Here is a 26175-nt window from a genome sequence, read left to right as displayed (position 1 = left end):
TGCTTGCAAAAAACTAATTTGCTGGTGTCTGATTACTTGAATTCCAGTCTAATTGTGTCATGGCCTTAGATGAAACAGATAATAATGTGGTGAGAGGTGAAAAAAGTAGGAATGAGAAGAAAGGACAGCAATCCATATGTCATTTGTGCTGCACACTATCATCTTAGCTCCCCATAGCCCTGCATTTTATTTGACTACTTTGTATATTTCACAGAGTTTGTTCAGCCAGGGACTGAAAACTACAGCTGCTTTATATATGTGTGTGTGTATGTGTGCCTGTGTTGAAGGGGATGGACTCAGTCTCTGGCACGCAACATTTGGAGGTCTCTTAAAAAACAGAGGGTCATCATGTAGGTCTCAACTGACAGCAACCACACAGTGTGAAAAACAGCCAACATGAAGCACCCTGACAGATGTTATGCAGGGATCAGTGTTAAGTGCCTTTTCAGGATATTAAAACAGCTTCATAACAAGTGAAAAAAGTGAATTGTCACCGACATCGTGCTGGTCTCCTTGAAGTAGCACCCCTCCCACCTCTCTCTTTCTTACCTTCCGCCTTCCTCTGCCCCCACTCCCGACCCTTCCCCCACACCCCCTGCCAACGTTCAGAACCCTAACCACCATCCACCATCAGTAGTCTGGGAACCATTACAGGCCAGAGATCAATAATCTTAGCTGTGCTGGAATTTCAGTAATGATTTCCAATAAACCACATTTCAGGTTGCTCTGGATAAAGGACCAAGACAAGCCATGAATATAATATAGTTAAGACTTTTATTCAGAGACTGGGATAATGGAAGAAAGATTTTAGTGATAAGGCACAAAACAGGCATTCTGAGCAACCAATCTGCTTTGTTACTAGCTGTAAACTGACACCCCTAATGAAATAAAAATGTCTCAGTGGAGGCACATAACTGCACAATTGGTACTAACACTGAATTCTGTTTGTAATCGTAGTGATGGGTGCTAGGCAATATGTTGATGTTTCACAGGCATTTTTCCATTAGAAAGAAAACAATTATGTTCACAATAAAATTAAGCCTCTTTCTGTGTCCATTGAGGAAGAATTACAGATTATATTTTGTCTAAAAGGCCATCTGTGGAAGAAATGTTTGCCTAATACTGGGGCAAATAGCCAGAACTTGTGTAGAATATACTGCCTAATGAATAATCTGGCCATTGTCTTTGTTACTTTCAGTCACTTTAGCATAACTCCAAATGCAATTTGAGATTTTAAGAGATAAAGAATTTGGCAGTATTTTTAAAACTACTGTTGAGCCATCACACAAAAGATTTTAGTACTGAGGCACTTGACCTGTATTGCAGACTGCAGACAGAGAGAAGCCCTTCCAAGTGCAGGGGGAGAGAACAACTGCAGTTATAATGGTTTCCCCTGTATCCCCCTCACAGCGTGCAGTTGTCTGATTCCAATTTGGACCACATGTCCAGCCATCAATCTTTGTCTGCATTTGAGTAAGTGCATGCTATGATCATTATAATATCTTCTTTTGGATACAGTCATATCATAAGAAATAATGTATGTTTTTTCTCTTAAGCTGCCTTTTGTGTGAAAGGCAAAGCTTCATGCTCATTAGGACTATTGTTACTGGTCGTAATCAATGCTTTGATTGTTCTAGTGCTGCTTGTGGAGTTTCCTGCTCTCGCTTGTACAGTTGGCCCATTTACAGTGACCATAGAGGAAAGCAGTACCAATTTAAAATGCTTCTGTTTCCTGTTCCTTCTCCCCCACTCCACCCCCGCAACTCATTGTGCAAAATCTCCACCTCGCCACCAACCCTGCCCCCAGTATCTCATAGATCTGCAATGTAAGCTCTGCAGAATGGATCAAAATTTCCACACTAGCTCAGAGAACAACAGAACCAAAACATGCTTCCAGCAATTTGTAACTAGTTGTTTATGCTTGATAATTCTTCTCATGTTCTTTTGCTGTCGAAGTTTTTGAATTTTGTAGGCGCAATAGAAAAAGCATCCTTTGTTCCCTTCCCGATTCTAATTCTTCCAACAGCAGTGTTCTAATTATATCACAAATTGAAAGTTAAAAAAATGCTCTGCTGAAGTTATAGTTTAAGTTTCAATGTATTTGACCTAGACCTTTGAAAGCTCAAACTCTGTTGTGGCTGTGGATTCATGTCCACTGGGGACTAAATAGAGATTTCAGACCATGTATTTTCCTGCCATTCAACACCATGAGAAAAAGCAAACCGACTGTTCATATTATACACCATCGTACAAAATTGTAACCAGTTGATGTGGAAATTGAGTTTTTTAAAATTTCCTAACTTTCATTATTGCTCACTTGTTTCCAGAAACACACGTTTCAGTGACTGTACAAGTCTACTTGAAGTTCTACATCATTGAACTCACAAAAACGTGCCTTCATTTACAGCTGTTGTCTTAAGCAAAAATAAAATCAGACAGAGACAGATTGCCCTTATGTAGTATCTCTAACAAAGATTTGGAGACCAAAGTGTTCATAGGAACATATCAGACAAAAAATAATGCCATGTCAAAGTAAGAGGTGTTAGGAGAAGTGATTGCAGATATAGGTTTCAGGGAGTTTCACAAGAGGAAAGAGTGGGAGGCAGTTGGAAGGGTTTAAGCAGAGAATTCCAGAGTATCTTGGCTGCTGAAAACAGGATTATCAATGGGGTGGGACAAAGGAAGTTAGAAGAACAGACTTGTGGAGTGTGGAGGACCTGGAAGATCGCAGGGTTGGTAGTGGTTAGAGAGAGAGAAAAACAGTGAGACCGTGTGGAGATTTGAACCACAGTATGAGGATTTTTAAAATTAAGTCATTGGCAGCCAAGAAACCAATGTAGATTTGCAGGCAGTAAGTGGTCTGGGGAATTTGCATGCCTTAAGAAACAAGAACAAAGTTTTGGATGAACTCGAGTACATGGAAGGTGGAAGGTAGGATGCAGACAAGGAGACCAGTGGAATAATCTACTCTGGAGATAAGAAAAACATGGATGAGGGTTTCAACAGCAGTTGAGCTGATGCAGAGTTGGGGCAGGGCGGTTGGGGGGCGGTAGTGGGGGTGGAGGTAAACCAATGCTGTGACAGAAATGTAGGTCAGGATGTTCAATGATGGTGTGGAAATGGGCTTAGAAACTTTTCTCAAGATCAATTAAACATAAATACTCCAAAGGGTCTGTCTTAACCTCAGATAGAGGGAGTGATAGAGCTTTTGGCTAGGGAGCAGATGTTGTGGTGGGGAATGTTGACAATGAGCTGAATCTTAGGTTTTCTTGGCTAATTCCAATTTACGTTGAGCTTTTCGGAAGGTTTTTAGCCTCGAAGTCTCATGTGTTCCCTTGTTGTATCTTCCCAAACACAACACACCAATTATCTCCCCTGCTCCTGTGGTATCTCTCACATCCAAATCTGGCCATAGCTTATTGTGAGCCATTCCCACTGAACAGCCACTTAAACATATCCTGGAATTCACCAGCATCCCTTTCACCTAAGCCATCTTTAAAAGGTTATTTTGTACCTGGACACATTCTGTCAGTCTGGAGCTGCCCTGCACAGTTTCTGACATTTGCCTTGCACATGGCAGGTGGGGGAAGTTGGCACTCTGTTTTGAGGGCAAGGACCAGGAGGTTCTGCTGTAGGAGGTCCTTGTCCCCCAGGACCAACAGTGGAGGCCATGACCAGACTGTGCCAGCCTCTTCCAAGACTGCCACCAGAATTAGAGCAGCTAATCTCAGCTTTGTAGGAAGATGGTCAATGCCTTTCTCTACCCTGCCAGCATAAGTGCCACCATCTGGTACTCAGATGCACTCCATCTAAGCTACTGTACCCATCTGTCATCAAGGTTTATTCTCTACCACTCCCACTATTGATGGCATCATCTTCCCTCACTGACTGTCACCGATCCTAATGCCCAATGTTAGCCCTCCGCATTCCCTGCTCACTTGCACCAAACCTAACAGCTATGCCATTCACTTTCATCTCCCTTAACACCAGCCTCTTACTCACACTAGAAGGAAAGCAGCCCACAGTAGGGCATAAAGAGTCAAAATGGGTAGTGGACTGCCTGACAATCAACTTCTTGCCCCTAATGTGGAGAGTTTACTGACCTTTGAGTATTTTGAACAGCTAACTGACCATGCCTAAGCCCTTGAAATATTACTGGTGTCTGCCCTTGATTTACTGTGCTGGGACTCCTGACTGAAGGCTTGACACATTGACTTGACTGAGGCCAGCTGACAGCAGTGTCAAGCTTCCTGGCTTTCTATCTGTGTTAAACAACAAGACAGGACAGAAGTAATGTGAACCCTATATCTCTGGTTGAAGGGCCAAGGCACGAAAATGCATGGCAATCCAAGGCACTAATGCCATGAGCATTCAGGTTTGGTCAAAATGAATGAACGATATGACGAGTGAAGAGCTTAGAAATGCAGCCTGGTCCTGTGGCAGTGCCTATGGAGCATGTCCTGAGATGTTGGTGCCCAGTGTCCAACATTGAGGTCCTTTAGAATGTAAGAGGTAGGAGCAGGAGTAGGCCATCTGGCCCACTCTGTCATTCAGTAAGATCATAGCTGATCTCTTCATTAACTCAGCTCCACTTACCCACCTGCTCAACTTAACCCTTAATGCTTTTACTGTTCTAACATCTGTCTACGTTTGCCTTAAAAACATTCAATGAGGTAGCCTCAACTGTGTCACCGGGCAGGGAATTCCACAGACACACAAGCCTTTTGGTGAAGAAGTTCTTCCTCAACTCAGTCTGAAATCTGCTTCCCCTTATTTTGAGGCAATGTAGCAAACTGAAGTCACTCTGACTTCCACATCAAGTTTTCTTGATGTGAACCTTATTCAGCACATTTGGAAAGACAGGAATATCAGTGTGGGGAATTGGGCTGTCAACCTGGCATTTGCCAAGCAAAAATCTCACTTTGACTAATTAAGGGAGTCACTCTTTATGTTTTTACAAAGGGCATTCTGAGTTTATCTCAAGGCAGTAGATAGTTACATAGTATAAAGCATAAAGAGTGGAGCATGGCTCTTGTGGTGCAATGGTTGCGTCTATACCTCTGAGCCAGGAGGCTTGGGTTCAGCCCTACCTGCTTCAGAGACGTATCATAATATAGAGCCATAGAGTCATAGAGATGTACAGATTGAAACAGACCCTTCAGTCTGACTCGTCCATGCCGATCAGATATCCTAACCTAATCTAGTCCCATTTGCCAGCCAGTATGTGAAGGATGGCAGTTATAGGAAGGGGGGGGAAAGTCTCAGATACAGTCACATAGATGGGGTTAACTCCAGGAAAGGTAAAAGAGGTAAGCCGTTAGTGCTGGAGTCTTCTGTGGCTTTCCCTATTTCAAACAGAGTATGCTGTTTTGGAAAATGTTGGGGGTGATCGATTCAAAATGGAACATAGCACGAACAGCCAAGTTTCTGGTATTGAGACTGGCTCTAATGCAACAAGGGGTATAGAACATAGAACATAGAACAATACAGCACAGAACAGGCCCTTCGGCCCACGATGTTGTGCCGAACTTCTAACCTAGATTAAGTACCCATCCATGTACCTATCCAAATGCCGCTTAAAGGTCGCCAATGATTCCGACTCTACCACTCCCACGGGCAGCGCATTCCATGCCCCCACCACTCTCTGGGTAAAGAACCCACCCCTGACATCTCCCCTATACCTTCCACCCTTCACCTTATATTTATGTCCCCTTGTAACACTCTGTTGTACCCGGGGAAAAAGTTTCTGACTGTTTACTCTATCTATTCCTCTGATCATCTTATAAGCCTCTATCAAGTCACCCCTCATCCTTCGCCGTTCCAACGTGAAAAGGCCTAGCACTCTCAACCTATCCTCGTACTACCTATTCTCCATTCCAGGCAACATCCTGGTAAATCTTCTCTGCTCCCTCTCCAAAGCTTCCACATCTTTCCTAAAGTGAGGCGACCAGAACTGCACACAGTACTCCAACTGTGGCCTAACCAAAGTCCTGTACAGCTGCAACATCACTTCACGACTCTTGAATTCAATCCCTCTGCTAATGAACGATAATACTCCATAGGCCTTCTTACAAACTCTATCCACCTGAGTGGCAACCTTCAAAGATCTATGTACATAGACCCCAAGATCCCTCTGTTCCTCCACCTGACTTAGAACCCTACCATTAACCCTGTATTCCGCATTCTTATTTGTTCTTCCAAAATGGACAACCTCACACTTGGCAGGGTTGAACTCCATCTGCCACTCCTCAGCCCAGCTCTGCATCATATCTAAGTCCCTCTGCAGCCGACAACAGCCCTCCTCACTGTCCACAACTCCACCTATCTTCGTATCATGTCGGGTTCGAAGAGATCAATTGTGTTAGGGGACTCTCTAGTCCGAGTTACAGACAGATGTTTCTGTGGCCAGCAGAGAAAAAGCAGAATGGTGTGTTGCTTCCCTGGTGCCAGGATCAAGGATGTCTCAGAGAAGGTGCAGAATGTTCTCAAGGGGGAGAGGGGCCAGCAAGATGTCATTGTCTACATTGGAACCAATGACCGAGGAAGGGAAAATGTTGAGATTCTGAAGGGAGATTACAGAGAGTTAGGCAGGAATTTAAAAAGGAGGTCCTCAAGACTAGTAATATCTGGATTACTCCTGGTGCTATGAACTAGTGAGGGCAGGAATAGGGCAATAGAGCAGATGAATGCATGGCTGAGGAGCTGATGTATTGGAGAAGGATTCACATTTTTGGATCATTGGAATCTCTTTTGGGGTAGAAGTGACCTGTACCAGAAGGACGGATTGATCCTAAATTGGAAGGGGACTAATATATTGGCAGGGAGATTTGCTAGAGCTGCTCGGGAGGATTTAAACTAGTAAGTTGGTGGGGTGGGACCCAGGGAGATAGTAAGGAAAGAGATCAATCTGAGACTGGTACAGTTGAGAACAGAAGTGAGTCAAACAGTCAGGGCTGGCAGGGACAAGGTAGGACTAATCAATTCAACTGCATCTATTTCAATGCAAGGGGCCTAACAGAAAAGGCAGATGAACTCAGGGCATGGTTAGGAACATGGGACTCGGATATCATAGCAATTACAGAAACATGGCTCAGGGATGGGCAGGACTGGCAGCTGCTTAATATTCCAGGATACAAATGCTGCAGAAATAGACAAAGAGGAGGGGGAGTGGCATTTTTGATAAGGGATAGCATTATAGCTGTACTGAGGGAGGGTATTCCCAGAAATACACCCAGGGAGGTTATTTGGGTGGTACTGAGAAATAAGAAAGGGATGATCACCTTATTGGAATTGTATTACAGACTCCCTAATAGTCAGAGGGAAATTGATAAACAAACTTGTAAGGAGATCTCAGCTATCTGCAAGAATAATAGGGTGGTTATGGTAGGGGATTTTAACTTTCCAAACATAGACTGGGATTGCCATAATGTTAAGGGTTTAGATGGAGAGGAATTTGTTAAGTGTGTTCAAGACAATTTTCTGATACAGTATGTGGACGTACCTACTAGAGAAGGTGCAAAACTTGACCTACTCTTGGGAAATAAGGCAGGGCAGGTGACTGAGGTGTCAGTGGGGGAGCATTTTGGGGCCAGCGACCATAATTCTATTAGATTTAAAATAGTGATGGAAAAGGATAAACCAGATCTAAAAGTTGAAGTTCTAAATTGGAGAAGGGCCAACTTTGATGGTATTAGGCAAGAACTTTCGAAAGCTGATTGGGGGCTGATTTTCGCAGGTAAAGGGACGCTTGGAAAATGGGAAGCCTTCAGAAATGAGATAATAAGAATCCAGAGAAAGTATATTCCTGTCAGGGTGAAAGGGAAGGCTGGCAGGTATAGGGAATGCTGGATGACTAAAGAAATTGAGGGTTTAGTTAAGAAAAAGAAGGAAGCATATGTCAGGTATAGACAGGATAGATTGAGTGAATCCTTAGAAGAATATAAAGGAAGTAAGAGTATACTTAAGAGGGAAATCAGGAGGGCAAAAAGGGGACAAAAGATAGCTTTGGCAAATAGAATTAAGGAGAATCCAAAGGGTTTTTACAAATACATTAAAGACAAAAGGGTAACTAGGGAGAGAATAGGGCCCCTCAAAGATCAGCAAGGCAGCCTTTGTGTGGAGCCGCAGAAAATAGGGGAGATACTAATCAAGTATTTTGCATCAGTGTTTACTGTGGAAATGGGCATGGAAGATAGAGAATGTAGGGAAATAGATGGTGACACCTTGCAAAATGTCCATATTACAGAGGAGGAAGTGCTGGATGTCTTGAAATGGGTAAAGGTGGATAAATCCCCAGGACCTGATCAGGTGTACACTAGAACTCTGTGAGAAACTAGAGAAGTGATTGCTGGACCTCTTGCTGAGATATTTATATGATCGATAGTCACAGCTAAGGTGCTGGAAGACTGGAGGTTGGCAAATGTAGTGCCACTGTTTAAGAAGGATGGTAAGGATAAGCCAGGGAACTATAGACCACTGAGCCTGACCTTGGTGGTGGGCAAGTTGTTGGAGGGAATCCTGCGGGACAGGATGTACATGTATTTGGAAAGGCAAGGTCTGATTAGGGACAGTCAACATGAATTTGTGCGTGGGAAACCATGTCTCACAAACTTGATTGAGTTTTTTGAAGAAGTAATAAAGAAGATTGATGAGGGCAGAGTGGTAGATGTGATCTGTAAGGACTTCAGTAAGGCGTTTGACAAGGTTCCCCATGGGAGACTGGTCAGCAAAGTTAGATGTCACGGAATACAGGGAGAACTAGCCAATAGGATACAGAACTAGCTCAAAGGTGGAAGACAAAGGGTGGTGGTGGAGGGTTGTTTTTCAGACTGGAGGCCTGTGACCAATGGAATGCCACAAGGATCGGTGCGGGGTCCTCTACTTTTTGTCATTTACATAAATGGTTTGGATCAAACATAAGAGGTATAGTTAGTAAATTTGCAGATGATACCAAAATTAGTGGTGTAGTGGACAGTGAAGAAGGTTATCTCAGATTACAACAGGATCTTGATCAGATGAGCCAATGGGTTGAGAAGTGGCAGATGGAGTTTAATTCAGATAAATGTGAGGTGCTGCATATTGGGAAAGCAAATCTTAGCAGGACATATACACTTCATAGTAAGGTCCTAGGGAGCGTTGCTGGACAAAGAGATCTTGGAGTGCAAGTTCATAGCTCCTTGAAAGTGGAGTCGCAGATAGATAGGATAGTGAAGAAGGCATTTGGTATGCTTTCCTTTATTGGTCAGAATATTGAGTATAGGATTTGGGAGGTCATGTTGCGGCTGTACAGGACATTGGTTAGGCCACTGTTGGAATATTGCATGCAATTCTGGTCTCCTTCCTATCGGAATGATGTTGTGAAACTTGAAAGGGTTCAGAAAAGATTTACAAGAATGTTGTCAGGGTTGGAGGATTTGAGCTATAGGGAGAGGCTGAACAGGCTGGGGCTGTTTTCCCTGGAGCGTCGGAGGCTGAGGGGTGACCTTATAGAGGTTTACAAAATTATGAGAGGCATGGATAGGATAAATAGACAGAGTATTTTCCCTGGGGTCCAGAAGGAGAGGGCATAGGTTTAGGGTCAGGAGAAAGATATAAAAGGGACCTATGGGGCAACTTTTTCATACAGAGGGTGGTATGTGTATGGAATGAGCTGTCAGAGGAAGTGGTGGCGGCTGGTACAATTGCAGCAATTGAAAGGCATTTGGATGGGTATATGAATAGGAAGGGTTTGGAGGGATATGGGCCAGGTGCTGGCAGGTGGGACTAGATTGGGTTGGGATATCTGGTCGGCATGGATGGGTTGGACTGAAGGTTCTGATCCATGCCGTACATCTCTATGACTCTATGATTCCATGACTTGCCCCATATCTCTCTAAACCCTTCCTATTCATATACCCATCCAGATGCCTTTTAATTGCTGCAACTGTACCAGATTCTACCACTTCCTCTGGCAGCTCATTTCATATACGTAGCAACCTCTGCGTAAAAAGAACAAAGAACAAAGAAAATTTACAGCCCAGGAACAGGCTCTTCAGCCTTTCAAGCCTGAGCCGATCCAAATGTACTGTCTAAACCTGTCGGTCAATTCCTAAGCATTTGTATCCCTCTGCTCCCCACCTACTCATGCAACTGTCCAGATGCAGCTTAGATGAATCTGCCATGCCTGCCTCTGCCACCTCTGCTGGCACCACGTTCCAAATGCCCACCATCCTCTGTGTGAAGTACTTACCGTGTGTATTCCCCTTAAACTTTCCACCTCTCACCTTGAAAGCATGACCTCTCGTTACTGAATCCTTCACACTGGGAAAAAGCTTGTCTCTATGCACCCTGTCTATCCTTCATGATGTTGTAAACCCCAATCAGGTCCCCCCTCAATCTCCTTTTTTCTAGTGAAAATAAACCTAACCTATTCAACCTCTCTTCATAGCTAGCACCCTCCATACCAGGCAACATCCTTGTAAACCTTCTCTGCACCCTCTCCAAAGCGTCCACATCCTTTTGGTAATGTGGCGACCAGAACTGTACACAGTATTCTAAATACGGCCGAACCAATGTCTTGTACAATTTAAACATGACTTCCCAGCTCTTATACTCAATACCCCGTCCAATGAAGGCAAGCATACTATCTGCCTTCTTGACCACTCTATCCACCTATGCAGCAGGATACAATGGACCTGCACTCCCAGACCTCTCTGCCCATCAGCTTTTCCCAAGGCTCTTTCATTCATTGAATAATTTGCTCTTGAATTAGACTTGCCTAAATGCATCACCTCACATTTGTCTGGATTGACATCCATCTGCCACTTTTCCGCCCAACTCTCTAGTCTATCTATATCCTCCTGTATTCTCTGACAGTCCCTTAGGCTTTTTGCTACTCCATCAATCTTTGTATCATCTGAAAACTTGCTGATCATACCAAGAGTGCCCTCTTCTAGATCATTTATGTATATTAAAAACAACAGTGGCCCCAACACTGATCCTGTGGAACATCACTGGTCACCTTTCTCCATTTTGAGAAACACCCTTCAACTACTACTCTCCGTCTCCTGTTGTTCAACCAGTTCTTTGCCCACCTAGCTAGAACACCGTGCACACCATGTGACTTCACTTTTTCCATTAGTCTACCATGGGGACCCTTATCAAACACTAAAGTCAATGTATATGACATTAACAGCCCTTCCTTCATCTATCAACTTGGTCACTTCCTCGAAGAACTTTATTAAGTTGGTAAGGCACAATCTCCCCCGCACAAAACCATGTTGTCTATCACTGATAAGCCCATTCTTTTCTAAATATAAATAGATCCTATCTCTTAGTACCCTCTCCAGCAACTTCTCCACCACCGATGTCAGGCTCACTGGTCTGCAGTTATCCGGAGTATCCGTACTACCCTTCTTGTAAAGGGAGACCACATGAGCAACCTTCCAGTCCTCAGTCCTCACCTGTATTTAAGGATGCCACAAAGATATCTGTCAGGGCCCCAGCTATTTCCTCTCTTGCCTCCCTCAGCAACCTGGGATAGATCCCATCCGGTCCTGGGGATTTGTCCACCTTAATAACCTCTAGCCTACCCAACACATCTTCCATACTTATGCCAACGTGATCCAGACTAATCAAACTTCTATCTCTAATCTCAAGATTCATCATGTTCCTCTCAGTGAACACTGATGCAAAGTAATCATTCAGAATCTCACCAATTCTCTCAGGTTCGGCACACAGCCTTCCTTCATTATCTTTTAGTGGACCAATCCTTTCTCTAGTTACCCGCTTGCTTCTTATAAAAGAATAAAGATTGTCCCTTTGGTCTCTTTTACATCTTTCTCCCTCACCCTAAACCTATGCCCTCGAGTTCTGGACTCCTCCACCTCAGGGAAAAAACTTTGTTCATTTATCGTATTCATGCCCCTCGTATGAGGTCACCCCTCAGCCTCCGATGCTCCAGGGATAACAGCCCCAGCGTATTCAGCCTCACCCTATAGCTCAAATCCTCCAAACCTTGCAACATCCTTTCTGAACCCTTTCAAGTTTCACAACATCCTTCCAATGGGAAGGAGACCATAATTGCGCACAATATTCCAAAAGTGGCCTCACCAATGCCCTGAATAGCCACAATATGACCTTCCAACTCCTATACTCAATACTCTGACCGATAAAGGAAACACTCCTTCACTATCCTATCCACCTGCGAGTCTACTTTCAAGGAGCTATGAACCTGCACTCCAAGGTCTCTTTGTTCAGCAGCACTCCCTAGGACCTTACTATTAAGTGTATAAGCCCTGCTAAGATTTGCTATTCCAAAATGCAGCACCTCACATTTATCTGAATTAAACTCCATCTGCCACTTCTCAGCCCATTGCCCCATCTGATCTAGATGCTGTTGTATTGTGAGGTAACCTTCTTTGCTGTCCACTACACCTTCAATTTTGGTGTCATCTACAAACTTACTAACTATACCTCCTATGTTCACATTCAAATCATTTACATAAGATGATGAAAAATAGTAGACCCAGCACTGATTCTTGTGGCACACGACTGGTCGCAGGCCTCCAGTCTGAAACACAACCTTCCACCACCACTATCCAAATGGCTAGTTCTCCCTGTATTACATGAGATCTGACCTTGTTAATCAGTCTCCCATGGGAAACCTTGTCGAACGCCTTCCTGAAGTCCACATAGATCACATCTACCGCTCTGTCCTTATCAAACCTCTTTGTTACTTCTTCAAAAAACTCAATCATGTCTGAGATACATGATTCCCCACGCACAAGGCCACGCTGACTATCGCTATTCAGTCCTTGCCTTTCCAAATGCATGTAAATCCTGTCCCTCAGGATTCCCTCCAACAACGTGCCCACCACTGATGTCAGACTTATTGGTCTGTTGTTCCCTGACTTTTCTTTACATCCTTTCTTAAATAGTGGCACCATCTTAGCCAACCTCCAGTCTTCAGGCATCTCAGCTGTGTCTATCGATGATATAAATATCTTAGCAAGAGGCTCAACAATCACTTACCTAGCTTTCCACAGAGTTCTAGGGTATACCTGATCAGGTCCTAGGGATTTATCGACTGTTATGTGTTTGAAGACATCCAGCACCACCTCATCTATCATGAACACTGATAAAATTGCTTCTGTAGTTCTGCATGTATGTTCCATGCATCCTTATGGACATATCATATCTATGGACTCTATCACATGGATATTTTTCAAGATGACACCACCTATTAACGTGTCTGAACACATTGGCTAGAAATATCCAAGTGATGGAGGGAGATTCTCCCAGCATTGAGATGGCCATGAATAGGTGTAGTGGAAGTTAAAGGAGGATAGGAGGACAGTTGTAAATATTCTGGAATGTTAAAGTGATCAAAGTGAGAAAGATCCTAATTTGAATTGAATCATTTTAAACAACAAACATATATAAGTCAAGTTGTTACTTGGATTGCAAAAGGATAGCAGCAAAGCTATCTTGGTGAGAAACTTGGCATGATATTTATGTGGGAAAGTCTGGTCTTAGACATAATAAGCACATTTCCTCAATTAAATTAGTCTTTCCTTGTGACTGTTTCTTCCCGAATTCCTCCAATAGGTACTTTGGATTTTGCCGCTTGTCAGAATTAATTTTCCTTATCGAGAGCTTTAGCTTTCAATCTCCCATTGCTGTCAGATATCATCAAAACAGTGACCAAATTGTGGAAATGTTTACCAAGTCACAGTGCCACGATCAGTTCCAGGGAGAAAATACAATTCATGCCCTTAAGTGGAGCTATTTTGCAAAGATGTGCAGGCCTTCAAAGAAGAAGCAGTTTGACATGTAGAGTAATGTGCCTCAGAATGAGACGCAGCATGTATATGCCATTACAAAAGGAAACTCTAGATTAGGCTGATGTGCCTGTGTGCAATAAAAAGGGAAGCAAGTATTCAAGCAGCCCACGGGAGATCCACCCACATTTAATATGGTGGTAAGTGTTCCTGAAAAATACTTGGGGCAAAGAGGTCTGGGGAAATGATGAGACCATCAACCAATATGTGGTAATTAACTTCTAAATGTAAAATTGGTACAAAAACCAATGAACTGACTGATTAATTGAAAATATTTATTTGGCTGCAACCCTAGAGGAGCAAAATGTTCAGTCAAATTGTTGAAATACACATTCTGAAAAGAGAAAAGAGATCTTTGAGTGTGAGGAATGTAAAGCTTTGCTTCTGACTTCATACTCCCTGCAGGGACATCTGCTGATGCACTAAAGTGAACAAACTTTTAAATCTGATCTATGTGACAAAGCCTTTGGGATGCCTTTTGTGATTAAGAGTTGGAAAAAAGGACATACTGGAAAGAGGGAGAATTTTTGTCAATATTGTGGCCAGGAATTTGCCAGCAGTGGAATATAGTATGTGCACATTTGAAGCCCTTGTGAGGCTCCTTATTTTGACTGACCTTTCAGTGAAAATGGTGGATTAAGGATGCATGGAACATGCACGCAAGACTGCAGGAGCAACTTTATCAGTGTTCATGATATAATTTTCTTTATACATCTTTATATTTCATAATGTATGCTTCAGTCAGAAGGAGAATTTAATTAACAAATGAGGATAATGATAAATGAAGATACATTTCCCTTTCTTTGATGGATATTGATCACCTGCTGGAAATGTGTTGCTGGAAAAGCGCAGCAGGTCAGGCAGCATCCAGGGAACAGGAGAATCGACGTTTCGGGCATAAGCCCTTCTTCAGGAATGATCACCTACCTCACCAAGTTGATCTCAAAGAATCACAACATTAAATTTATGGATCTTATCACAGATTGCAGAACCCTTCTTATTTTAAATTCTATTTCTGTACTTAGAGAAAACAGACAAGTTGAAATCCAAATAACGACTTGACATATATATGTTTGTTGTTAAAATGAATCAATTCAAATTAAGATTTTCAGTTAAAAGTGGGAAAGATGTAGTGTTCAATGATTTGATTAATCTGTGTTTGATTATTTTACTTCTTTCTCAGATCGATGTAACTGTACTTCATTGCTTAAAAATATGCATGTAGCTCAAGAGCTAATGGTACAGAGTTTCCAGATAAGTTCTGGGTTCCAGCTGAGACTTTAGGCTAAATCTTACCAGAAATCAGCTAAGTGTATTTTTCTTTGACAACTTTCACAGTAGGTTTATCTCTATAAGGTGAAGCGGGCGCTGTCATGTTATCGTCCTAAACTCGCCACATTAACCACGCACCAGGCCCTTATGCCTCATGCTGGTCCTTTTTTCTGTTTCTGTCTCTTTCTGACAATGCAAAAGACAAAACTTAAAGACTCTGAAAAAAAAGTGTATGAATACAGGAAAATGCCTAGATCTACCCGATCAGCTCCTGAATTAGAGATTGACCATCACTCTACAGTCACCATCACAAAGTAAAAGCAAAAGAATATGAGAAACAATTTATCAAACCCTTGTGTCTGGATTCTTGAACTGCAGAATTTCTTTTTCCCTGTCTGTTTTTCTCCACACTTGTATTTGTGTCAAACCATCTGTTTTTGTCTTTCTTATTCAAGAATGCCTTGGTGTTTGAGCTTTTAAAGGAGTATAGCTTATGTTGTATAGTAACAAATGGTCTATTTTTGATTTTTTTTAAAGAATAAGTTTATTTACAATTAATTGTTATTTTGGAGTTTGATGAACTTTGTTATGAATTATGTTTGGCTTGATTAGTAGTCAGCCAGACAAAGCAATCATTTTGGTGGTTTAATTTGATAGTGATACACGTCATGACTTGTAGAATAGTGGGACTTGATTATCACACTCCCTTCCCAATTCAGATGTGACAAAAGTTTGACAACTTGGGGTCTGAAAACTTTAAATGCTGATAATGTGAGATTGGATGTGGAGTAAGATTATTTGGTAAAGGATAAAAGCATTGTGCCAATTTTCTCTTAGTATAAAATAAGATGGCATTGGCTTAACAAGTCTGGTGGGAATGCAAGGGGGTATAATTACAGCAAATGGTAATTCAGTGGAGTTAGTGCAAATTCAATTACAGTTAACGCGCCTTGAACATAAAATAAAATTGAGACATCTTGAGATAGAAAAGGAAATTTAAAAACAGGCAATAGAGATAAAAAGGCTTCAGGAAAAGAAAAGAATAAACATCTGAGAGAGAAGAAGGAGCATAGGAAGGATAATTTAAGAGACTGAAACTAGAGATTTATCAGAATGAGGTCAAAAATAAAGAAAGGGACAAAGATGAGAGAGACATGGAATACTGGCTTAAATTCGGCAGCTAAAAGAGACTTCAGATGCTGAAGAGGGCTCGGATGAGGAAAGCCCATAATCTAAAATCCAGTGAGGGAATGTTTGAGGAAAAGGATGTAGGTACATTCTTCATATCAGGTGAAACAACCTTCAGCCATCTCCCTCTAATGAGAGAGCAGTCAATGATCTGGTAAGACTGCGGTGCCTTTAAGAGAGTAACAAAATCAATGAAGTGCTCAAAGGAAAATTGGGCAATGTCAATCCAGAGCAAATTGACAGGAAGGACTTATTAAGTTTATGCATCACTGACAGGAGAGTTTTCTATGGACTATGAAACTAAAAAAGCTATTCAGGGTGTGCATGAGTTACATCCTGAAATGTACAGGCAAAGGTTTCTAAATCTAAAGAAAAACTCTTGGGCAAATCTACATTACATTTGAAAGTGTAGAACAAAGTGATTTGACAGGTGCATGAGGCATTGGTGTAAAAACCAAAAATGAAGGTCTCAGAGAAATGATTCTCTTCAAAAGGTTTAAAAACTCATTACCACTTGTAATTTGAACCCGTATTGAGGACCAGGTTAAAGAAGGGGCAGCTGGGAATGCCCTAGATCCCCTCCTCAGAACTGAGGGTGGAAGTGAAAATCAAGGGCTGAAAGTTTTCCATTGTAACAAAGTGAGACACCTTCGTTCAAAATGTTGCATGTTATGTCTGAAAGCTATGGGACTTTCTGGAGTTTGTAAGAGTAAATCCAAAAAGGAACTCACATGAAAAATGCAACAGATCAAATTGTAGTTTTACTACAACCAGTACATTGGAGTTAAAAACTATCGACTGTGCAGGGAAGGTGAATAACGAATATAATGGCTTTTTGTCAAAAGAAATTATACCCATTTTTCATCAAATAATACTGCTAAATCTATAACTATGTTAAGGGGCAAGAGTTACTTTCGCTGGAGAAAGACATAGATTTTACTCCAGAGTGCCTATTCAAAGCCTAAGTGTTAGTATCCAGGATATGTGGAAAATATATCTCCATTCCATTGCACAAAACAAAAGCAGAGCATGTCTTACTGTCTCGAGCAGTGGTAGCAAGAGTTGTTAAGAAATTACAGGTGGGCTGAGTTGACTTACTTCTAGCTAATGAATTGGCTGAAGTGTAATTTATAGCTCATTCTATAATCATAGAAAGTTTGAGTGAAATAAAAGGGATTGGATACAGAAACAAATTCCAGTATTGACTGTGTGTGGTGACCAGAGCAATGGCTAGATGAACTCAATCATTGGACGTCAAAATAATACACAAGTAGATGTTATTCTGAAAGTGAGATTCAGGAGCCAACACAGGTAGTTAGGAGAGTTAGTAAAGTGACTTATGTGGAAGACACTCCAGATATCAGGGAAAAGAATCAGTCATGTCACAAAACTATATTAAAATGATATAACATAGAAAGGAAGATAAGAAATAGTAAGTATGTAAGGCAGTAAGAGTAATGAAGGAACAGAGACAGAGACAATGAGATAAAAAGAGAGGTAGACAGTTGAAAAAGTGTACCTCCTTAAATTCAACTAGCCAATATGAAAATATCAAGCAATTCATATGGTTAGGAAAGATAAGAAAACCTCTTTAAGATACACCAGGATATATTATGTCAGTCAGATGTGATATTAAAATGGACAGACCATATAATAAAACAACACCCTTATCACCTAATCCATAAAAAAACAAGCCTGCTTGGAAAGGAAGATTCAATACATGCTCGAAAATCAGTTGTTTGCATCTAGTTAAAACAGTTGGCTGGTTGGATCACGATTGCTGAGTTGCTGAGTTAACTGGGTTGACTAGATTCTGCATAGACCATGGAAAAGTAAATTCAGTAACAAAAACATATTTATACCCAGTTCCTCATTTAGCAGATTGTATTGATGGTGTTGGCACTGTCTCACATGTTTCTAAAACTAATCCATCGAAGGGATACTAGCAAGTGCCGTTTACAGTAACCAATAAAGAGATTTCAGTTTTTGTTACAACAAATAGATTATATCAATGCCAAATTACACTATACAGGTTTAAAAATGCCCCAGTTATTTTCCAAAGACTTAAGAATCAAGTCACAGCTGAAGTACCAAAGTGTGTAATTTATTTAAATGATACCATAGAATAGAACAACACCTGCAAAGACCATGTAACAAAAATAGAATACCTGTTTAAGCATTTAAAGTTAGTTGGCTTGGTAATAAATTTTGTCAAAAGTGATTTCACTTTCAGGGTGGCACGGTGGCTGAGTGGTTAGGACTGCTGCCTCACAGCATCCAGGACCCGGGTTCGATTCCAGCCTTGGGCAACTGGACTTTGCACATTTTCCCTGTGTCTGCGTTGATTTCATCCAGGTGCTCCGGTTTACTTCCACAATCCAAACATGTGCAAGTTTGGTGAATTGGCCGTGCTAAATTGCCCACAGTGTTCAGGGATGTGTAAGTTTGGTGCATTTGTTACGGGTAAATGTAGAGTAGTAGGGGAATGGGTCTGGGTGGGTTACTCTTTGGAGGGTCAGCCTGTTTCCACACTGTAGGGATTCTATGAAAACCATAAGTAAATTACTTAGATCTATCACAGAGCAAGTTGTGCAAGGGTGGTGCAAGTAAAAACTCTGAGTTGCCTGATCCTAAAAAGAAAAGAGATCATGGGATTTCTGGAACTGTGCTGGTTTTATCACAAGTATGTGCCTAGCTTCTGCATGACAACTGTCCTGCTAATAGAATTGTTGCAAAGCAAGCAAAGATGGTATGGTCAGCAAACTGCCATGAAAAATTGGAGAAGTTGAAGATAATTCAAATGAATGAATTGGCGTTGACTGCCCTAACTTTATTAAATCTTCTAAAATGGTAATTGATGTTATTGCCATTAAGTCTTCCAATAAGACTTGGAGGTAGGTCTTATTACAAGATGATACCATTGAGATACTTTTATAGGAAATTAAACCATACAATACAAAAGGGGACTTTAGGATTATTACTAGCTTTTCAATGTTTTGAAGTGTATATCTATCATGATTGCAAGCAAGTCTGATATCCACCCCTTCACTTATGTAGAAAATGTAAAATTTGAAATGCAAAATTATTTTAATGGACCGTATGAATTCAAACTTATAATTTTTCTTTTTATTCCCTTTTGGAATGTGAGCATTGTTTGCCTGTTTCTAGTTGCCTTTGAGAAGATGGGGGCAAGCCTCCGCCTTGAACCTTTTCGCATCAAAACCATTACCATTGCTGGAAATACAATGTAATAACAAATGCATTGTCAATAATGTATTGCTGGGGCAATTTAGGAATTTGAGAGCAAAGATAAAAGAAGTTTCATCAGTCCTGTATAAAGAATGAATTAATGGATGTGTCTTAGTGTGTATGTGTCATATTTATCTTGCATTTTAAAATGGAATTTCCTTTCTTTTAAGGGTGGAAGGATGTCCAGTACTCTACCAAGTTAAGTTGTGGGACATCTTACTAGGATTCACCACTACATTACAACTTCCATATTCCATATCTGTTGAATATTGGGAGTCCCTTAAAAACTGCATTTTCCCAGTATTTACTGAACAGCATGAGATTTCATTTAACTGCAGTAATTAACTTTCCACAATTCAAACTTTTCAGAACAAAGGGTAGAATTATGAAACCCAGTGAACTATCATCAACAATTTATCTGGTGCCAAATACAACCTGTTATCAGTTTGTTGCTTTGAAAGATAAGAAGTACAGAGGAACCTCAATTATCCAGCATTCAATTATCCAAATTTTAGGTTATCTGGCAAGATCAGAACCTCCCGATGCTTGACTAACTTATCCAGCATTCGATTAACCGAACGAAATGCCCTCTGCCCGTGACCTTCGGATAATCAAGGCTCCTCTATATTTATTCTTAGAAAGAATGGCAAACCACCTCTCGCATGAAGGCAGGCAAGGAGACATTGATCATCTAGCGTCATGAGTAGCTGTCCCATGTGGTCAATTGTGTAAGTTACCCACCCCTAGAAATTAGATTAGATTAGATTACAGTGTGGAAACAGGCCCTTTGGCCCAACAAGTCCACACCGACCCGCCGAAGCGAAACCCACCCATACCCCTACATTTACCCCTTACCTAACACTACAGGCAATTTAGTATGGCCAATTCACCTGACCCTATGACATAACAAAAAAATGCTCAAACAGAAGGTTCTCATCAAAAACACCTTGTAAGCAGCTTTGAGTGACCCTCAGACAGCTGTCTTCTCTGAGCAGTTCTCATAAGACAAATGGAAAGTCGACTTGAAGGAGAGGAGAAAGACTGAGGGAAGAGTTTCCTAACACCTCAGCCAGGTAACAGGATGCTGCCCATTTTAACAAAACCGAAACATTCCACGGCAACAGTCTGTTTGTCCTCTGGTATCAGTAAATTGTCCCTGGTTGTCACAATGGTACACAGTACATTATTAATTGAGATAGCTAAACTGCTGCTTCTTAACAAGCTCAATAAGCTATAGAAAATGACTTACAAATTGTCAACTGCCTATATTAGGTAACTGTGATCACAAACCCCTAATCTCAACAACCTTTCATTGTAAAACTTAGAATTCAATAAGATTTTTTATGGCCTTATCCAATGAAGGTGATGCTTTTAAAGACTTGTAAATCTGGACTCCAAAATCACTCAAACTCCACATTACCAAACTTTCCTCCATACAAAAATAATTATTTCTACTTTACTAAAATATACCAACTCACTAACATTGATTTCCATTTGCCATATTTTATCCACTTCACCCTGTTATCAAATTCCCTTAAAGCTTCCATGCCCTCTGTGTTTCGATAGAAGTGTTTCACAATATGAATTAATGGGACAGATTAGATAGAAACAGATTGTTTCTAATGCATAACATGTCTACAGCAAGGTGACGTAGTTGTATTAAATTTAAACCATTTTGTACAGAGGGCAAAAGGTATTTTTAGACAGTGAATTCGACATAGCAAATGTTTGAAGCAAAAACTATGTCAACATTTAACAATGCTGGTTAAGTGGTTAAAGATTACCATTGATCAGAAAATGAACTGGAATAGCTGTATATGTATATTTTATGGCAACAAGAGTGGGTCAGAAGTTCGAAACTCTGTGGCAAGTAATTCCCGTCCTGTCGCCCCAATGCCTATCCACTATTCACAAGTCGTAAGTCGGGAGTGTGATGAAATACTTTCCACTTGTCTTGATGGGTACAGTTCCAGCAACAATCAAGAGGCTTGACACCATTCAGGACAAAGCAACTTGCTTGTTTGTTGCCCCATCCACCATGCGGAACATTGACTCCCTTTACTATTGACGCACAGTGGCAGGAGTGTCTACATGATGCCACGAGCTCTACCATTTCAAAGGGCAGCAGGTGCATGGAAACGCTACCACCTACAAGGTCCCCTCCCATCCTGACTTGCTCTTGCTTCACTGTTGTTGGGTCAAAATCCTGGAATTTCCTTCCTGGCAGCACTGAGGGTGTTCCTACAACCCAAAGACTATACCAGTTCAAAAAGGCAGCAATATCCAAATCCCTTGAACGAATTAAAAAAACAGAATGAAGGGAAATGGGAACAGAGACTACTGTCCATATGGAAGGTAAGCATAAAATCGATGCCAGGCTATTAAAAAGCAGCCTGGGACAAACCATAATGACAGGTGTAACTGTATAATTGGCCCATGCTATGTTTGATCTGGACATCTAATGCACATAATAGGGTGTCCCCAGCAACATCACCTCTCAAACGATCAAGCACAAAAATCAGCAAGTATTCATTTAAAAAAAAAGACAAATTAAATTTAACTGTAGAACTGGTTCTCAGTCGCCAATGATCAGTTTCAAGTCTTGAGTGATTGAGACTTCTGTTGGAGGGTGAATATCCCTATTCTTAAATAGGTTTATCAATAAAATAAAGGGAAAATGAGCATCCATTTTAGACTACACTCTGCCAGCAAATCCAAAAGGATTTCCATTGTCCAATACTTTTAGTTTGGGCACTTGTATCCTTGCAAACAACCATCTTTCAAGGCTAAAAACTGGTGTAAAATACAGTTTGGGTTCTTAAAAATGACCAAAGCCCATGGGCTTTTGCAAAACCAGAAGAGCAGTTTTGAATCTAAATCACTGCTGATGATGTGTAGCTACTTATATAAAAGATTTATTTTCCAGTAGCACATTTCTGGAGTATGGGCAAATGCTTTAAAGTACTCACACCTTATCTGCAGGCTCATCATTACAATATCACACTGTCTGGTGAAAGTGTCATGCATTAATAACGTTTGGTGTTTGATCCCTGTACACTCATATCTATCTGAGTTACATTTGAAAATATCCTTGCTGAAGTCTGTGTGGCTATCCTTTTTTGCACTGGACATGCCATTTATCCACATCGAGCGTTTTGAAATGTTCAGAGCATATTCAATGCTGGGGTCCAGAAAAAAGGCACATTCAAAAAGAACTGATGTCACTTTCAGTTATTTGGTTTGCTCACTCTTGATGTGCTTTCTGGCTGGGTTCTTAAAGGAATGGAATTGTTTTTATTGGGAAGTGAAATGGAGGGATTCCTGCTGTGGTGCTGCATATATATAGCACTCACTGGGAAAATTAAACTGACTGAAAGATTTGATTTTAAATGCAGCACAGTGTTAAAAGGAAAAACACGCATCTATATTGGTAAAATATACAGTGTGTTTATTTTATTATCAAATGTTTTTCACCATATTCATATTGCTTCAGAGATTTTTTCTGCAACTGGGAACTATCTGAATAATTTAGATCTACTGGGGTTTTAAGAGCAAAGCATATCTTGCTTTTCTATGCAAGAAAAATCCAAGGAGAAAGAAAAGATGTTTATTTTTCTTACTTATCAAAACAAAATATATGTAAAACCCATTTCCTCCCCAGTTACCAAAAAAACCCTCCCTTTTGTGTATCGGGAACTGAAAGGAACAGGCATTCCTCTCCAAACTGTTCATCATACTATTCAGATGAAAGTGGAAGCAACCGGGTTAACCAATCCTTAACCAGTATTCTCCTTCCTGTCAATGGAAAAGAAAATTTGGCAGGGTGTAAATGATCTGTTAGTTCATTATCACTGCTTAGTGCTACCACTGAAATCCAATTTCATCCCTAGTCATTTTTATTGACTAACTGCCTGAACACTGTTAACAGCGAAATCATGTTTGCAGTGCTATTAGCATGTGAATTGAGCATTGCTAATCAGTGAAAATAAAGCAAGAAACTGGCAGCTATCTGGAAATATGAAAAATTTCCCAGTTATGTCCTATCCACAAAAAGCATGACAAATCCAATGTAACCAATTACTGTCCCATCGATGTTATCTTGACTCTTATACAGTATAGGGTGTTACTGGCAAGGCTAGCATTTGTTACCTGTCCTTAATTGTTCTTGAACAGGGTGGCTTTCAGATTGCAATTAAGGATCAATTACATAGTTATGGATCTAGAGTTTCAAGTAGTCCAAACCAGGTAAGGATGGTAGATTTCTTCCCCTTAAGATCATAAGTAAACCAAATGGGGTTTTACAGCAGTCAATGATAGATTCATATTCACCATTATGGAGACATGCTTCCAATTAAAGATTTTTCATTAAGTTAAATTTGAATCCCATCAGGCTGGTCGCAATTACACCCACACCCTCAGAACATTGGTCTGGACCTCTGGATTACCAGGTCATTGACTTTACCACTGCACAACAATCCCTCCCAATGTCTACTCCCAATTACCTGTAAAGTTATGGAAAATAACATTAATAGTGTTACTAAGTGATACTTAAATGGCTATAGATTATTTACTGAAGCTCAGTTTGGATTTCATGAAGACCATTTAGCTCATGACCTCATTGCAGCCTTATTCCACACATGGATAAAAGAACTGAACTCAAAATATGTGGTGATAGTAACTGCTCTTAGTATGGAGGCAGCATTTGGACATGAGGCATCGAGTGGTTATAATAATTGCTGACAATGAGCTCAGGAAAAACTGCACTGGTTGGAATTGTAGCTCACACAAATGAAGATGGTGGTGGTTGTTTAAGGTTAATCATCTCATTTTTAGGACTTCATTACAGGAGTTCTTCAGAGTAATGTGCTAGTCCTAATTAGTTTCATCAATGACCTTCCATCTATTTTTTTGTGTCATATGAAAACTTGGCTATATTACATTCCTCATCCAAGTCACTGATATATATTGTAAATAATTGTGGTTCCAGCACGGATTCCTGTGACACTCCAATAGTTACAAGTTGCCATCTTGTAAATGCCCCTTTTATTCCAATTTCGTCTTCTATTCATTAGCAAATCCTCTATCCATGCTAATTTACTACTGCCAACACCATGGACTCTGACGTAACTGAGTTTTGGCTTGGAGGTGCTGGTTTTGGACTGGGGTGGACAAGGTTAAAAATCACATAACCGTTGTTTTAAGTGTGTCCAACAAAAAGGCTGCAGTAGTTTCTCCCAAAGCTTTGTGAATCTGTGGAATTCACTACCCCAAAGTGCACTGGATGCTGGGACAGTGAGTAAATTTAAGGAGAAGTTAGACAGATTTTTAATTGGTAATGGGTTGAAGGGATATGGAGAAAAGGCAGGAAAATGGGGATGTGCAGCAGACTCAATATGCAGAATAGCATAATTGGGGGGAGAAGTCTCAGATACAGTCACATAGATGGGTTAACTCCAGGAAAGGTAAGAGAGATAGGCAGCTATTGCAGGAGTCTTTTGTGGATATACCCATTTCAAACAGGTATGCTGTTTTGGAAAATATAGGGGGTGATGGATTCTCAGGGGAATGTAGCATGAAAAGCCAAGTTCCTGGTATTGAGACTGGCTCTAATGCAACGAGGGATAAGTCGGGTTCCAAGAGATCAATTGTGTTAGGGGAATCTCTGGTCCGAGGTACAGACAGACGTTTCTGTGGCCAGCGGCGAAAAAGCAGAATGGTGTGTTGCCTGGTGCCAGGATCAAGGATGTTACAGAGAGAGTGCAGAGGGGAGAGGTCATTGTCCACATTGGAACCAACGATCTAGGAAGGGAAAAGGTTGAAATTCTGAAGGGAGATTACAGAAAGTTAGGCAGGAATTTAAAAAGAGGTCCTCGAGAGTACTAATATCTGAATTATTCCCAGTGCTACGAGCTAGTGAGGGCAGGAATAGGAGGAGATGAATGCATGCCTGAGGAGCTGGAGCATGGGAGAAGGATTCACATTTTTGGATCATTAGAATCTCTTTTGGGGTAGAAATGACCTGTACAATAAGGATGGATTGCAGCTAAATTGGAAGGGAACTAATATACTCGCAGGAAAATTAGCTAGAGCTGTTCGGGAGGATTTAAACTAGTAAAAGGGGAGGGGAGTGCGGGGGAGAACCCCGGGAGATACTGAGGAAAGAGATCAATCTGAGACTGGTACAGTTGAGAACAGAATCGACTCAAACAGTCAGGGCAAGCAGGGACAAGGTAGGACTAATAAATTAAATTGCAAGGGGCCTAACGGGGAAGGCAGATTAACTCAGGGCATGGTTAGGAACATGGGACTGGGATAACATAGCAATTACAGAAACATGGCTCAGGGATGGGCAGGACAAGCAGCTTAATGTTCCAGGATACAAATGCTACAGGGAGGATAGAAAGGGAGGCAAGAGAGAGGGGGAGTGGCATTTTTGATGAGGGATAGTATTACAGCTGTGCTGAGGGAGGATATTCCCAGAAATACATCCAGGGAAGTTATTTGGGTGGAACTGAGAAATAAGAAAGGGATGATCACCTTATTGGGATTGTATTATAGACCCCCTAATAGTCAGAGGGAAATTGAGAAACAAACTTGTAAGGAGACCTCCGCTATCTGTAAGAATAATAGGGTGGCTATGGTAGGG

The 26175-nt window shown here is 41.1% G+C and overlaps 1 long non-coding RNA gene across 3 annotated transcripts in view; it reads left to right on the top strand.

The window, feature by feature from the left end:
* The window catches only part of LOC122548065, a 124693-nt gene that overhangs the window by 92658 nt on the left and 5860 nt on the right, over window positions 1-26175 (top strand). For 2 of the 3 annotated variants that reach the window (XR_006311159.1, XR_006311158.1), the window contains exon 4: window positions 1327-1473. The exons of the other annotated variant lie outside the window; for it this stretch is intronic. This is a non-coding gene — a long non-coding RNA (uncharacterized LOC122548065). The remainder of the gene's footprint in view (window positions 1-1326; window positions 1474-26175) is intronic. 3 annotated transcript variants of the gene reach the window in all.

The sequence above is a fragment of the Chiloscyllium plagiosum genome, chromosome 3, assembly GCF_004010195.1.
Source record: "Chiloscyllium plagiosum isolate BGI_BamShark_2017 chromosome 3, ASM401019v2, whole genome shotgun sequence".
Classification (NCBI taxonomy): domain Eukaryota; kingdom Metazoa; phylum Chordata; class Chondrichthyes; order Orectolobiformes; family Hemiscylliidae; genus Chiloscyllium; species Chiloscyllium plagiosum.
Note: the sequence above shows the minus strand (reverse complement) of the source record. Positions and strands in the feature narration are given on the sequence as shown.